The 14,232-nt window shown below is 27.0% G+C and overlaps 1 long non-coding RNA gene across 1 annotated transcript; it reads left to right on the forward strand.

Moving 5' to 3' along the window:
• Window positions 1-582: 582 nt before the first annotated feature.
• On the forward strand, window positions 583-1,797 carry LOC139905190 (uncharacterized). Its single transcript, XR_011779754.1, has 3 exons — window positions 583-1,267; window positions 1,321-1,460; window positions 1,523-1,797. It is a non-coding gene; the product is annotated as an uncharacterized lncRNA (long non-coding RNA).
• The last annotated feature ends 12,435 nt before the right edge of the window (window positions 1,798-14,232 follow it).

Here is a 14,232-nt window from a genome sequence, read left to right on the forward strand (position 1 = left end):
TGCCAGAAACCATTGTGTCTGACCGAGGAGCACAGTTTTCAGAGATCCACAGATCATTTAAGACTGGGCTAGTAGCAAGAATGTTGGAAGAAAAGGAAGACTGGATCAATGCACTACCTGTAGTTTTATGGGGATTGAAGAACTCCGTAGCAATAGACCCGAGTTCGAAATATTCGCCTTTTCAATTACTAACAGGTCCCTCGGGACGCATGGCCTTTAATTTTTTTAATACACCCACCTTTACTTTTGGCAAACTCGACGTCGAAAGTTTCTTTGAAACAATAAAGAAAATTACACATGTTCCTCCAACACACTTTAATAAAGGAACCATCAACAAACAATTAAAAAAAAACTAATTCGTTTTTGTTGAAAATAAACCCATAAAAGAGTCTCTTTCTCCAACTTTCTAGGGCCCGTTTGAGGTGATTGAGAGGCACGTTTGTTACTATAAATTGTACTTTGGATCAAAAACTGGCAATGTCTCAACGTATAGACTTCGATTTGCATTTGGAGTTCCAAGTATACTTCCAGCGTCTCCGACTATTAGATAAACAAGATCTACAACTGGAGAATGATCTATATGTAAGGGTGATAATTTTGGTAAGAATGGAAAAGTGTGCGAGGAGAAAAGAAGAATTACTTATGGCATCATTGATTAAATAATATACATCTTCTTCTATCAATCATGAACGTTATCATTCCCGCCTTTATTATTCAATATTAATATAATATGAGATGTTGATAGTCGATAGAGAACTGAATAAAATCCCCAAAATGACGTCGCCTTCTGTCTGGATTTATGAAAATGGAGGCCCAGGAATTTGGAAAATACTTACCGGATGAGAAACAGATGGTTTGTCGGATTTGTCGATATAAATGTGCCTTTAGTCCCCTGTCTAGAATTACACGCCACTCATTATCCTCATCTCATAACAAGAGTATGGATATTCATCTATAAAATCAATTTGACGATAAATACATCAAGTCAGACTTTAACTTTGATCTCACAACGATGCTTATTGCATGTAATATAACCTTATCCATTGCTAATCATCTACGTTCAAAAAATTTATGGAGAAATACAAGGGTAAACATATTGGTTCCCAAGGAACCATCATTAAATTAATGGAGGATGTTGTTACTGATGTCATTTATAGAAATACATATAAAAATGTTGTGAGTCATCCACACCAAATGACGATCAAGTTATCAGTAAAAAGTATTTACGAATATCGAAATGGAAATCTGAATTTTGTACTATCTCACAGTAAGTATTCCATTTTTTTTTAAATCTAACCATAAAATATGATTCTATTTTAGCTAAACATATCAAGAATTATGATACACAACTCAGTAAAGGGCAAAAACAACTGCTTAAATGGTCACAACAATGGGGGTAGTAGCTTTGGATGGTTTGCAACTAGTTTGTCTGAGACTTCTTACTTCGCTTTAAGACTTGGGTATGATAATTAGGTTTTCCAATATTACATAGTCAATAAATATTACTTTTTTATCACTAAAGGCTTAGCTATGGTTGATGGGCTCCAAGAAATGGTGTTCAGAAAACTCTTTAAAGGCAAAAACAACTGTTTAAATGGTTACAACAACGAGGGTAGTTACATTGGGTGTTGCATTATAATTAACAATTGTGTATATCCATCATGATAATAGTATGTTGTTATATAAGCATACCTAAATAACGGGGAAAAATCTTTTTTGATGCTCTTAATAGGGAGTAATATCGCCGGACATTACTACATAATTAGCTTTTGCTCTAAATCTTTACGATGAATTTATTTATAAAATTTTTATTAGTATATTTATTGTCTAATTTTATGATTTTGACATTTACTTTATTATGAATAATTAGTTAGATCTCATCGGTAGAGATATATCTATCCTGTGCACAATTGTATATAGCAACTTCCACATGAAGAAGAGGGGTGATTATCTTTTTGATTAAACTCCACGTCTCGCTTGTGTATTGCAACCTAAAGTTATGACATATTTAACTGAATTCCGATGTTAAAACAAGAAAAAATTATCTGGATCAATCTATTATTTCAATATTCTGTATTTATAATTTATTATTATTAATAGTTATATGATTTTAATTGTTTAATTTTGTATATTTAACTTAAATGTTTAATGGTTTATATTTAATTAAAGCCTTCTTTTTTAAACTTTGAGCTTCAAATATATTTCAAATACTCTACTTTGTCGTTTTATTAGCTATTATTCTGAGAATAAGGTTCATAATGAATTACAATTTCATGGAGTGTGACGTTTTCAAATCTACTGTAACGGATAAAAAACGTCGAAGTCAATTATACGTAGTATATCTTCATTAAACAATTTTCTAATAAATACATTCGTTATACCCTCAAAAATCATAATAAAGCAGGCAGATGATAATCACATCAGTATTTTAAACAATGATACCATATGTCTTTTTCCCCCCCCCCTCGCACGCGTTTTTCTCTACAATATTATCAACTATATCTATATGTTTATTTATCAATGTTTTTATGATTCAGTTTATTCTGTATTACTAACTAGATGATATCTTTACTCACTCTTTCGTGTAGGGGAGTAGTGTAAGAGTTTAACTTGTTTAGATGATATTAATTATTCATCTTAGTACCTTGTATATTTTTGTTTTGTTTTTTTTCTTATAAAAGAATGATCCTTTTTACTCATTTAAAATAAAGATAAATAAAATCTTAAAAGATATGCACATCTGGAGTACTCTTTTTTTACAATTTACTATATTCTGTATAGGACTATCCACATACTACAATTATTAATCATAATAAGTGAGTAATATTCAGCAAAAAATAATTATATGCATTACTTTGGAGTTTCCATTCAAGTTAATTTCTACGGATGCTAGCTAATTTGATAATTGTCCAAAGATAGAATGGATATATATTACTGAAATATTTTTAATAAAAGTAGGTAGGATCATAGTTAATTCAACAAAAGTAGTGTAAATATTAATGTACAAAAGCAATAGCTATGGAAAAATCAACACTATTTCAAATTAAGTTATATCTTAAAAGTGTATTTGTTGCCAAATTTACTGGAAATAAATCGTAGCTTATTCATTTGTGATTTTTCATATATCATCCTCTAAATTAAAAAAGAGTATCCGGGAATCATCAAATATTACTATTAAAGAAATATCAAGTTTTCAAGAAAAAAATATGGAGGAAAGGTAAATTTTCCCTAGAATGTTTACAATTCATCAATTTTGCCTACAAACACATACAACAGATTCTTCCAACAGATGATTATGTACAATTTTTGGAACTCGAAATAATATTTATTTCTTGTACTACAAAACTGTGCAATTAAATTTATATCACTCGCTCTAATGCACCACACTACTTGGTTGTCTAGAGTGTTTTGTATTTTGGTTATTCAAGTAGTACTTTAAATTAAATTCTAAATAGGAACGAGGAAAATATCTGAGAAAGCATGGATTTCCGTTCCTACAGCCTCAGATGCTCCATTAAAATATTTGAATTTGAAGCACTACATAATTATTCTAAAATCAATAGTCTAATTTCAAAAACGGTATCTCAAAAAACTTTCTTACTATAATAAGTATTCATCTGGAGATCTTGTTCGTTTGGCATCCAAAAAGAAAATATTATTTGAAATGAAAAATTAGGAAAAACAAGACCAAAATGCATAGTAAAAATTTATGAATTATATATTAGAAGACTTTGCTACAAACAACAAAAACAATATCACTCAGATGCTCAAACTCCTAGTATAATTTATAATTATGTCCAAAATTATGGCCAAGTAACTAAGACTATAAGAAATCACTTGAAATAATTTATGCTTTTAAAGTTTCAGTGACCAAGCAGAATTATGAGTGGCACTAATTGAATAATACAGTAAATTGTTAACAACCAACAAATTGCAGTTCAATTCTTATTACAAGTCAAAGATTTACCCGGACTCAAATAAAAAATATGTATCTTCGTTATTATAGTATTTCAGACATATTACCCAGGAAAAAAAAATATTTATTACTATACATATTGGAGTATAACCCTACATAGAGTTTTTTTTTTATGATAAAAACCTTAGAATTAATAAAATAATAATTGTTGATACGTGAAATTAAAATCTTTTTTATAAATTATCAATTTTTAAAGCCGTAGAGCTACCTCTACACGTAGGTCAATTTATTAATATTAATTATTTACCAATTGTAGTTTTTATTAAAAAAGAACCCATTGATACTTTACAACTTTAACAATTCAATAAAACCAAAATATTACATGAAAAATCTTTATTGTTTTGTAGTGAAAAAAAGGGAAGATATAAAAATATTACGCGAAACACGTTCTAGATGTTTTAAGAAACTCTTCAAATATTATATATTTTAATTCAAATTGTATATATATATACTTCGGAAAAATATAAATATTTTTTAGAGAAAATTATGTCATCTTGAAAAAATTATGAAAAATAAAAAGCTATATGTGATCCCTTTTCACGATAATAAGGAAATAAATCCCTTTTTACGAAAAAATTGATCATTTTCAAAACTTTGTGGTCGTTCAGCTACCTCTAAAAATTGTTCAATTTTCTCAAACTTTACCAATTGTATTTTTTTTTATCAAAAAGAATGGATTTCGACCAGGCGACCCGGACATTTCAACAAAATAAAAATAAAGAGCAGCCTAATATACATACAGGATCATTATTTGTGAACTTGTCGCACTCCAAGTGGGTTTGTAAAGACGTATATTAATTTATGGCTAATTTTTCTTATGACGACATATCTTATAAGTATTTTTAGCAAAAAAAACGACATAAAAAGTTATCATCCTCATGTGATGTGAAATGATTTTTTTAATAGTAGAAGCAAATTATATCCAAACAAACTACTATGGATACTCAAACAATCTGTAACACTCTACTCATCTCCAAATCGAATGCAATAAGTATTAATGCTCACTTCAAATTTGATTAGAAATTAATGTTATGTAAATTGTCAAAATCAAATAAAGCTGGACAGCCTATCATCCGAAAAACTGTATATTTAGTATGAGATTAAACAAAACAATAAATATCGTAGAAAATGATATAAATAACAATGAACAAGTATTTAATATTATGTTTGTATATTTTTTGATTGATGTAGCTATATTTAAATTCATTAGATTACATTAAGATTAATTATTATTAGTGAAGTTGTACATAGATATGGCATAAGATCCCCTTTTCATATTATAATATAATAAATTTTAACTTATTTATTTTATACTTTTCTTTTAAAAAAGCTGTATTTGTAATTGGATTTAAATCCCTCAATATTAAAAATTTCATAAAAAATATAACTTGTGACATGATTCGGAATGATTTACTGGTTCCAGTTAATTTATATTCAACTTTAGATGTCCAGGAGAAAGATAATATCAAAGATACTTTGTTATTTCATAATTAATAGTTCAATTTTGTATTACATCATCCACCACCATCGGATTTCCTTGAAATTGTATTTACTGGTGCTCGATTTGTTCTATCTAAAACTATCATTAAATGCATTTCTGACCTTCTTTAATTAAATTCGATCAATTTTCTATTCAGATTAAAAATTCACTGTATAAATTATTATTTGACAAGGTTATTTTTAAATAATTGGTTTTAATATCCGTGGATGTCAAATCTTTCTCACTTCCTGTATAATAAATTACTAGTGTTTCATTTAATGGTTAATTACTGTGTTTTTCATAACTTCATTATAACTCTTTAAGGGATTTCTATCATTAAAATATCAGAACGTGTTAATTAGGGATGTACGTGCAATGATATTTTTTACTAAAAATGATGAATATGTATGTTATTTCTTGGAGGTCCTCTTATCCGACCACACTGAAGTCCATGGGGGATAATCTTATTCTTTGAAGTGCTAGACCAGCTGTCGTCGGATCTTTAGTCTTATTTTTTGTTGTAATCATATTTTGATAAGAATATGTAATTTTTGTTAGAATGTTCTTCTTTGAATTTTTTCATACTTGTGTACATACGTAATACCTTTAACAACTATACGCTAAATCCATAAGTGATTAACTTTTCTTCACAATGAATAAATTACATTCAATGTAATTGTCAGAGTTATTTTTGTTACTGACATCACATATCGCTTAATAATCCGAAAGTAACTCTTAATATGTTGAAACCATGGTTCTGATATGCAAATATAGTTATTAAACATATTTTTTTTAAACTTCAAATAATGGACTTTAAAATGAAACAAATAACACATTGCATTATTTAATGTACACAAAAACGAATTAAACCGGAAAATAAAGACATTAAGAAATAATTGGATATCACTTACATAACGTAGTCAACAAGTCCCATTGTCGGGAAAAATTCAATAACTATTAACTAATATTGTAACATTACCAACATTTTTGTATCTGCTCTGATACCCAAATTAGTCGTGGTATTTTGATACTTTCTTGACTAAAAGTATACTAGAAAAATGTCTTCCAGTGCAATTTAAAATACTTATAGTGGTTTCCAATATTTTTTATTTGGTGTAATTAAAGTAATTTTTTAATATTGGATGAAGTCTTAAAAGACAATTTTACAGTTAAACAATTTGGAGGTTTCAGTTATAGACGGAACCAATTTTTTAAATACGCAATGTTGATGCAAATACTGGTGCAAATATAAATTTACAATAGTAATATTTTAAATGTGTCCTCAACCCACTACCATGATAGCTGGGGTATACCGAACAACACTACTATAATTAAATATTGTTCCTTGTTTGGTTTTTTTTCATTTTCGATGAAAGGCTGCCACATGTAATCACACAAGCAGATCACTATCTGCTATTTGTCAAGTATTACATGCTATTCAACATCACATACATTTTATTTAAACTTTTGCAGTTACATACATGGATATAGTTATGCATGAGTATATTCTATAGGCTGGATGAAAGAAAGCTACAATATTCTAAAAGGATGGATAACTTTAGATATGGAAAATAAAGTACTTTAAAAAAGAACATTTGAAATAAAATCTTGAAGTATGATAATATCACAAAGTAATATATTGCAATTTGATAAAGAATTGCCAAATATATAACTATAAGTGCATTTCTAATTTAACTTTTGAAGTAATGTATGTTTTTAGAACAGAATATAAGAAGGCATTAGGACTGATAACACAGGTATATTAAGCTACATAAAGGTTTAGTAAAATACATATTTATCAGAATAAGCTTCATTTAAATGTCAAATAGTAAAAAGCCTCCTTCCCTATTTTCATGAAGTCATTTTAAGTTAGTCCTCTATCTTTATAAAAAAAAATTCATATATTCCATTTTATACTCAAAAAATTTAAAAAAATCATACATATACAGAGAAATTTAAATTTTTTGGAAAAAACATTGAAAATTAAATTAAATGCTTTGAAAATAAATTTTAAACATTACATTTTATAGTAAAAAACCAAGATTTCTTAATTGGCAGAGGGAGGGGGGTACAGCACCTTCTATCCTACCTCTGCAGACGCCCCTGTTGTATTACATCAAACCACGACTCTTTGATGGTTGTGAGTAAAGTAAATTCCAAATTATAGCCAATTTTCTGTAACAGCCTTGGAGTAACTTTTTTCATGTTCTTTCATTTTAACTCAAGTATTTGATAATAATCTTAAACCCTTTTTATTTTATGAAAATATAATTATTTGAGGTTAATTGGTTGATGTTATTTAACACCTTAATTTAAAGCGCCGCAATATATATTTAAAATTGTCCCATTATTGGATAAGATGAATAAAAAATCTACCGTGCAAAAATTTGCCTTTTTTTTTTTTACTTTGAAAAAAATATGAACTTTTTGTAACACATTAACAAAGAAATTGAGATTCAGAATTGAATGTCATTTTGTACGATTACTTATTATGTATATAGTAAAATTGCCTTTAAATTATCTTAAATCTTACTTAATCCCCTTTAGGAGATATCAAATGGGTAATTAAATACCCATTACCCAAATTTTGAAATTTTCTTTATCCTTTGTTCGTTTTTTTTTACTACTTTACATTGTTATATTTACAAAAATTGTTATAAATATATAAGTCATAGGATGTATTTACTTTAAATCTTAAAATTTTTTGGCTGGGGAATGTATTTTTTTGGGAATTTACAATATAGTTTTATTGATCAAGCTTCATTCTTTGCAAATTTCGAAATAAGTATTAAATCATTATTATTCTTTCATTTTTGAAAAAAAACAGTCCGTTACTAGTTTATTTCTCGTACCCAATTTTATAATTTTTCAATTATCCACTTTGAAAATAATTTGTGGTATGTTCAAAGATAAAGCAAATTATTTATCAGTATGCAAGGGATCCTATGAAAATTGGCAAATTACCTGTTAAAGCTAGAAATAGAAAAGATGGAGGATAAGAATAAATCAACAAAATTAAAGAATATCCGTTTATTCCAAATCTTTGAAAAATTTTATTGACTTGAGAGGTTATTTTTAATATCTTCGTTTGTGTTTTTGTTTTCTTTGCCGCGTATTTCGCAAGAAAATGGGATCAGTAAATAAAAAGAAGGTGAGCCCTATTGTGAATCAAAAATATATATCTTTAACGCAGATATTGTAAAAAATAATTAATCACTACGGAGCTTCGTAGTACTTTTAGTACTTTCTAATGTAGGGCAGCTTACAAAAAATATTCCACCAAATGTTTTATTTATTGTTTATGGAATCTCTCTCGGATATTTTGAAGATTTATAGCAGTAAAAGGGGCTCTAAGTATCCCCATTTGGGAAATACTACTCTAACGTCTCACTTTAATATGGTCTTGTTTTGTATTTATAGGAAATTCTAAAATGAGGGTGCCATTTGTATTAAAATATATATCAATATTTATTTTCAAGTTTAATCAAAAAGTATTTGACGAGCTGTGAAACTGCACTGGCTTCCTCTCCGACCATACTTTACAATCTAATTGTAAAGTCAAGAGGGTTATAATTAAATGAAAAGGGATGCCTTATAGTTTGGTCCGAAACATTTTCCAATTATTGTAATAACCATTATTTTGATAATTGCTCTGAATGTAAAGATGTAGATACATCCTTTTTACTCAATTTTTTTCATTTGTAATCTTTTTTTTAACTTTTTCTTGTCCCAAATTAATCTTGTTTGGGTAGCATTTGAATTCAATCTTGTTTATATTTTGAAATTATTTTAGAGGAAAGATACCAACTACAACGAATTTTTGCTAATAATATGATAATGCTATATAGATTGGTAGGATTATTACCTTTGTTATTTCTTATCATCTCTTTTTCAATCTTACCTCAGCTCTCATATTCTTTGTAAATCAAGCTATATAATCCTCTTTTGTAATAACTTTAGCCTTTTTGTGAAACTACCAATTTTCTCTTTTTATTTGTACTTCATTTATAGTGTGAGTTTAGACTCTATCCTCCCGTCAAAGTATTTCTGACATGGATAAAGAAATCCTTTCAGACAATACCCTTAATTTAACGACATATATGGTTATAATTGGATTCTAATGCTTGAACACACTCTTCTTTATTATACATTCTTATTTACAAAGTGTATATAATAATTTAATTATTGCATGCACTTATTTTCTCCAATGAATTATTCTACGTTTATCATTCTTAATTCGTTCAATCAGAATTAATGTGATATAGTTTTACAGATACTTTTAATCTGATTTATTTACAATATTACTATTTTTTTGTTTTCTGCTTAAAGTATTATGCAATAAAAGAGCAAAATATTCTTTTTATTTTAAAAACTTGACATAAATGTCACTTGGAAGTAATGTAGGGAGAATATGACTTAAATTTTTGTCGAAACTGAGATTTTGATTGTAAGTCATACACTCAATATACTGTTGGTATATTGTACGAGATATATACTTTCAAATTGAGCTTTCTATTTTTTTTTTTAAATGTTTTTAAATTGAGCTATAGGTAACATATACCTATAGAAAAGATCTAACAATAAGTTAATCAAATTTACAGAGAGATATATATATAAGGTTATTCATAAGTTTTAAAAGTATAATTTTACGCTGTAATTTAAGATACAAAATTATATTAAAGACAAAAAAATAAATGTTCTATGCTATATTTCTTTGTTTATTTGTTATAAATTACTTTTTCAATATTTTGCCCTTGTAAGCCCATACATTGGATAAATGAGAGTAGAAAGTGTTTTATTCAAATTACATCCAAACTTCTTTGATGACATTGCAGAAAAATACAAAATCCTGATGGGAATGTACCTTAATCTTTGAATCTATATAACCTTATAAAAAATAATCGAAAGGGTTGAAATCAAGACTCGAAAGAGGCCATATCGATTTTTCCCATTTTTTCTTTCAGACATTCCTGAGATTTTCAACCAGTACAAATTGGAGCTTTAACTTACTTGAAAACAATTATTTAGTTATATACAGAATATTCTTTAAATCCAATAAATCAAAGATCGTCATTTGACGTTTTCTCGTCACTAAGCTTACAACTTACGCACACAAATTGTCTACTATTTTTCGTACCATTTCATTCTTTTCAGAAGATAAAGAAAATTGAAATTTTATGGAATAGTGTTACCAAATTAAAGGGAAGAAAATGCATCACCTAAAACCATTTTTTAGTTTTATACTATATAAACAAGAATAGAATTCTTCTCTTACAAATAAATTGATTGGATCATCCGTATTGAAATATTCAAGTATAACACCTGGTTACATTTTGAAGATAAATATGGAAGACTCTAAGCAGTCACAACATGCTTTTTTCTCGAATATATAGTTATAACCAAAAATTTAACATTCCAATTGTATATTATGATGACAATAATTTAAATGAAAAATTATATATTTTCTCTATTTGTCTTATTTTTATTTAATAAAAATTGATTGACAAGCTGATAACTTTTAAAAACAGCAATATATTTTCTAAAAATGTATTTGCTTTTTCATTAAATTTGATTTAACTTCGATTATTATAATTGTTGATTTTTTAATTACAAAAAAATGTTCCTTGTATATTAATTTTACAACAATTTTGACTATTATAATTATTGATTCTTTTGAAAACACAGAAAATGTTAACCTTTCAATATATTCAATTTCTATATCCAAAGCTAGTAATACTTTAAGTGGTCCTTATATGAATAGATAATAAGTTGTTTTGTTTATTTTCAAATTTAAACTAGTAGAATTTTCTGTTAAGATATTTTACCCTTTGAGCTAACATTTTAGTAAAATAAATCAGTAATCCATACTAAAAAAACTAAAATTATGTAATTTTATATTGAACTCAATGTATTGGTTATACCTTTTTATGGTAAAAATTTGTAAATATTTAAGGTCTAATATATCAAAAAAAAGTGAAATACGATTATTTTTTGACAAATTGTGTGGTGTATCAAAGTAAAAGTAATTTTGAAATAAAATTAAGAAAACAAGAAAATTCCAGTTATTTTTTAATATATAAATAATGTCCACTATTTCATTGGTAAATTTGAGTCAATTTTAGCTTTTGTATTCAAATTTGTGGAATAAATCAAGATATTTAAGGGTTTAGCTCTATTTTACAACCTTTATTTGATTTAAGACATGTCAAATTCACATTTTTTTATAGTGACAATTTTATTGTGGCAACATTAAGTGCAATTTGCGTTGCCTCACGAAGATTCCTCAGATTTTTTTATTATACAAAACCACTATAATTGATTTGTCGAAGAATACAAAATATGTAATTCAGACTCAGTTTTGATAAAAAGTATTGTTGCTTAATTTTGTATTGACAGGAACATATAATATAGATGTGACGAAATACATTTATATTTTATATATTAACAATATCTTTTTAACTTTTACAGAAACAAAAGAAACTTAATTATTGAATTAGTAACTTAATTTTAATATTTAATTTATGTAAAAGATATTACAAACTACATATATGTTAAATTCAATTGAAAAACTTCATTTCCAAAATATTTCCTTCCCCTTTAAGAATTTGCATTTCATTTCTAATATTATTTTTATAGAAAATATAATGTTTGAAACTTTTTATTTTTATTTTTGAATATCGTATTTTTTTTTCAATGTGCCTTTTTACAGATATAAATTTTTCATTTTCAGCAAATTACCTTATTCAAAATATGAATTTGAAAAAATGCAATCAAGCGTGTGGCCTAATGAAGTTATTTGGCCCACTGCGACCGTATACCTGGAAGTGACTTAAAGCCAGTTTTCATTGACTTTACCTGACAAAATTTGATATGTCCAAGGAACGCTCAATGAATTACATTTGTATTTAAATAATATTAAGCTAATCGAATTAGAATACATTTGCAATTGGTCTACGTATGATTTACCCCTATCTCCAGCTGAATTTATTTACTGGTGTCCAATTATGCTAAATTGCCGAAAAAACTCCATTGACGCCTTTATTGTCTTTTTTATCTATATAATAGATGTTGTAAACTTGGAATTTGATAAAATGATTTTTCATGGAATGTAAAATATTCCATAACACGATTTTATTCCAAGAACACAAAAATTTACAATGATTAATATTTCAACTAAATTTTTTTTACTTTTTCCTCCTTTATTAATGTTGTATACTTTCATCAGTTGAGCTAAAATTAGCTTTTGTTAAAATGTGTGTAATATATGTCAACTATTAAATTAAGAATAGCTCAGTAGTTGATCAACTACTAACTGATTCTGTGTCTTTTTCCTTCACTTTTTTTTCTGAGGAAAGGTTGTGAGGCCACAATAAAGATAACGTCGTGATAAGTTTATAACCCAATCACTTCCTAGATGGTTCTTTCTATGCACCACTACTAATTAGTGGACCTTTTGCGCCCACGTTTCCAATTTAATTAAAGAGGATTAATTAGATGAGTTGAAATTATAGGATACAAATACGTACATTGTTAAAGGATTCCCTTTTGTCTCCTCCAAAAACGTCACATTGTCTCATAGAAACTAAATAAATGTAATTAATTCAAATTATATTACTATACTCTGTAGTATTATAATATTTTTTTACTAGACTTACCGACGAGTTTCATAGTTATTAATCACTTTCTATCTCTTTCCATAGCCGGTTTCTTTGAACTCACTTAATTAAAAGAAATTGAGAATCTTTACAATGTGGCTAATGTATATTAGACTATTCCGTTTTAAGGATGATCTCCTATTTCTTCTGCGCCAAATGATTATCGTCAGCGTATTGATGAAACATAAATATATACATTCCGAATGTTTCAGCCTTCAAGGGCCATTTTTCAAACCTTTTAATTTATTTATAATTTTGAACGATGCCTTTTTTGTCCAAAATTAAAGGAGTTCAATCGCATTATGAGGGGTAAATTTTTTCATATTACATCGTTGGTATATAACACTCCATTGCAAATGCACTCATATTTCCTTTTTATGTATTTAAATTTAAAATCAAATATTTGTCAATAACATAAAGTAGATTATTATTTTTTTATAGAAGAACTAAATCAAACAAGTGCTTCAACAACAGAAATGCCCATACTTCTGATCTAGGACAATATTTCTAAAACAGAAGTATCAACTAAAAAAAGCCGATTCACACCATATTTTACAAAACAATAAAAAACCAAAAATATGAATTTTAGCATTGATTTTTAGAGTTAAAAAATAATATACTTGAGAATTACATTAGTTTTAGCAAAGTTTATCAAATATTTGGCCATTTTTTTTGCAATATATTAGGTAAAGGAACCATTTTTATGATTATTTTATTGTAGGTGTAAAAGGTTAAGTCAATTTTTCTACCTTATTTCCCTATTCAGGTCATGTTTGGACTAATATTTCAGTGATAGCCAATAAAAAAACTTCAACCTTAAAATGAAAAAAAAAATGAATCCAAAATTTAACAAAAAAAACAACAACACACAATCAAAAAGTAGCTCTTATAAAAAAAAAAGACAGATTTAAATTCTTCCCTTAAAACAATTGTATTTAATCTTTTTATATTCATTATCTAATTTCAGAATCTCAATAATTCCAGATTGACGGTTTTTTCTTAAAAAAATGGTGATTACCTTTTTTATGAAGGAAATTATTTTTGACTGTTTTACATAGATGGCGTTTTATGTAAGAGAAATTTTCCCCCTTCCCTTCTAGATCATTCGAAATTCCTCACAG

The sequence above is a fragment of the Lepeophtheirus salmonis genome, chromosome 4 (genome assembly GCF_016086655.4).
Source record: "Lepeophtheirus salmonis chromosome 4, UVic_Lsal_1.4, whole genome shotgun sequence".
Lineage (NCBI taxonomy): Eukaryota > Metazoa > Arthropoda > Copepoda > Siphonostomatoida > Caligidae > Lepeophtheirus > Lepeophtheirus salmonis.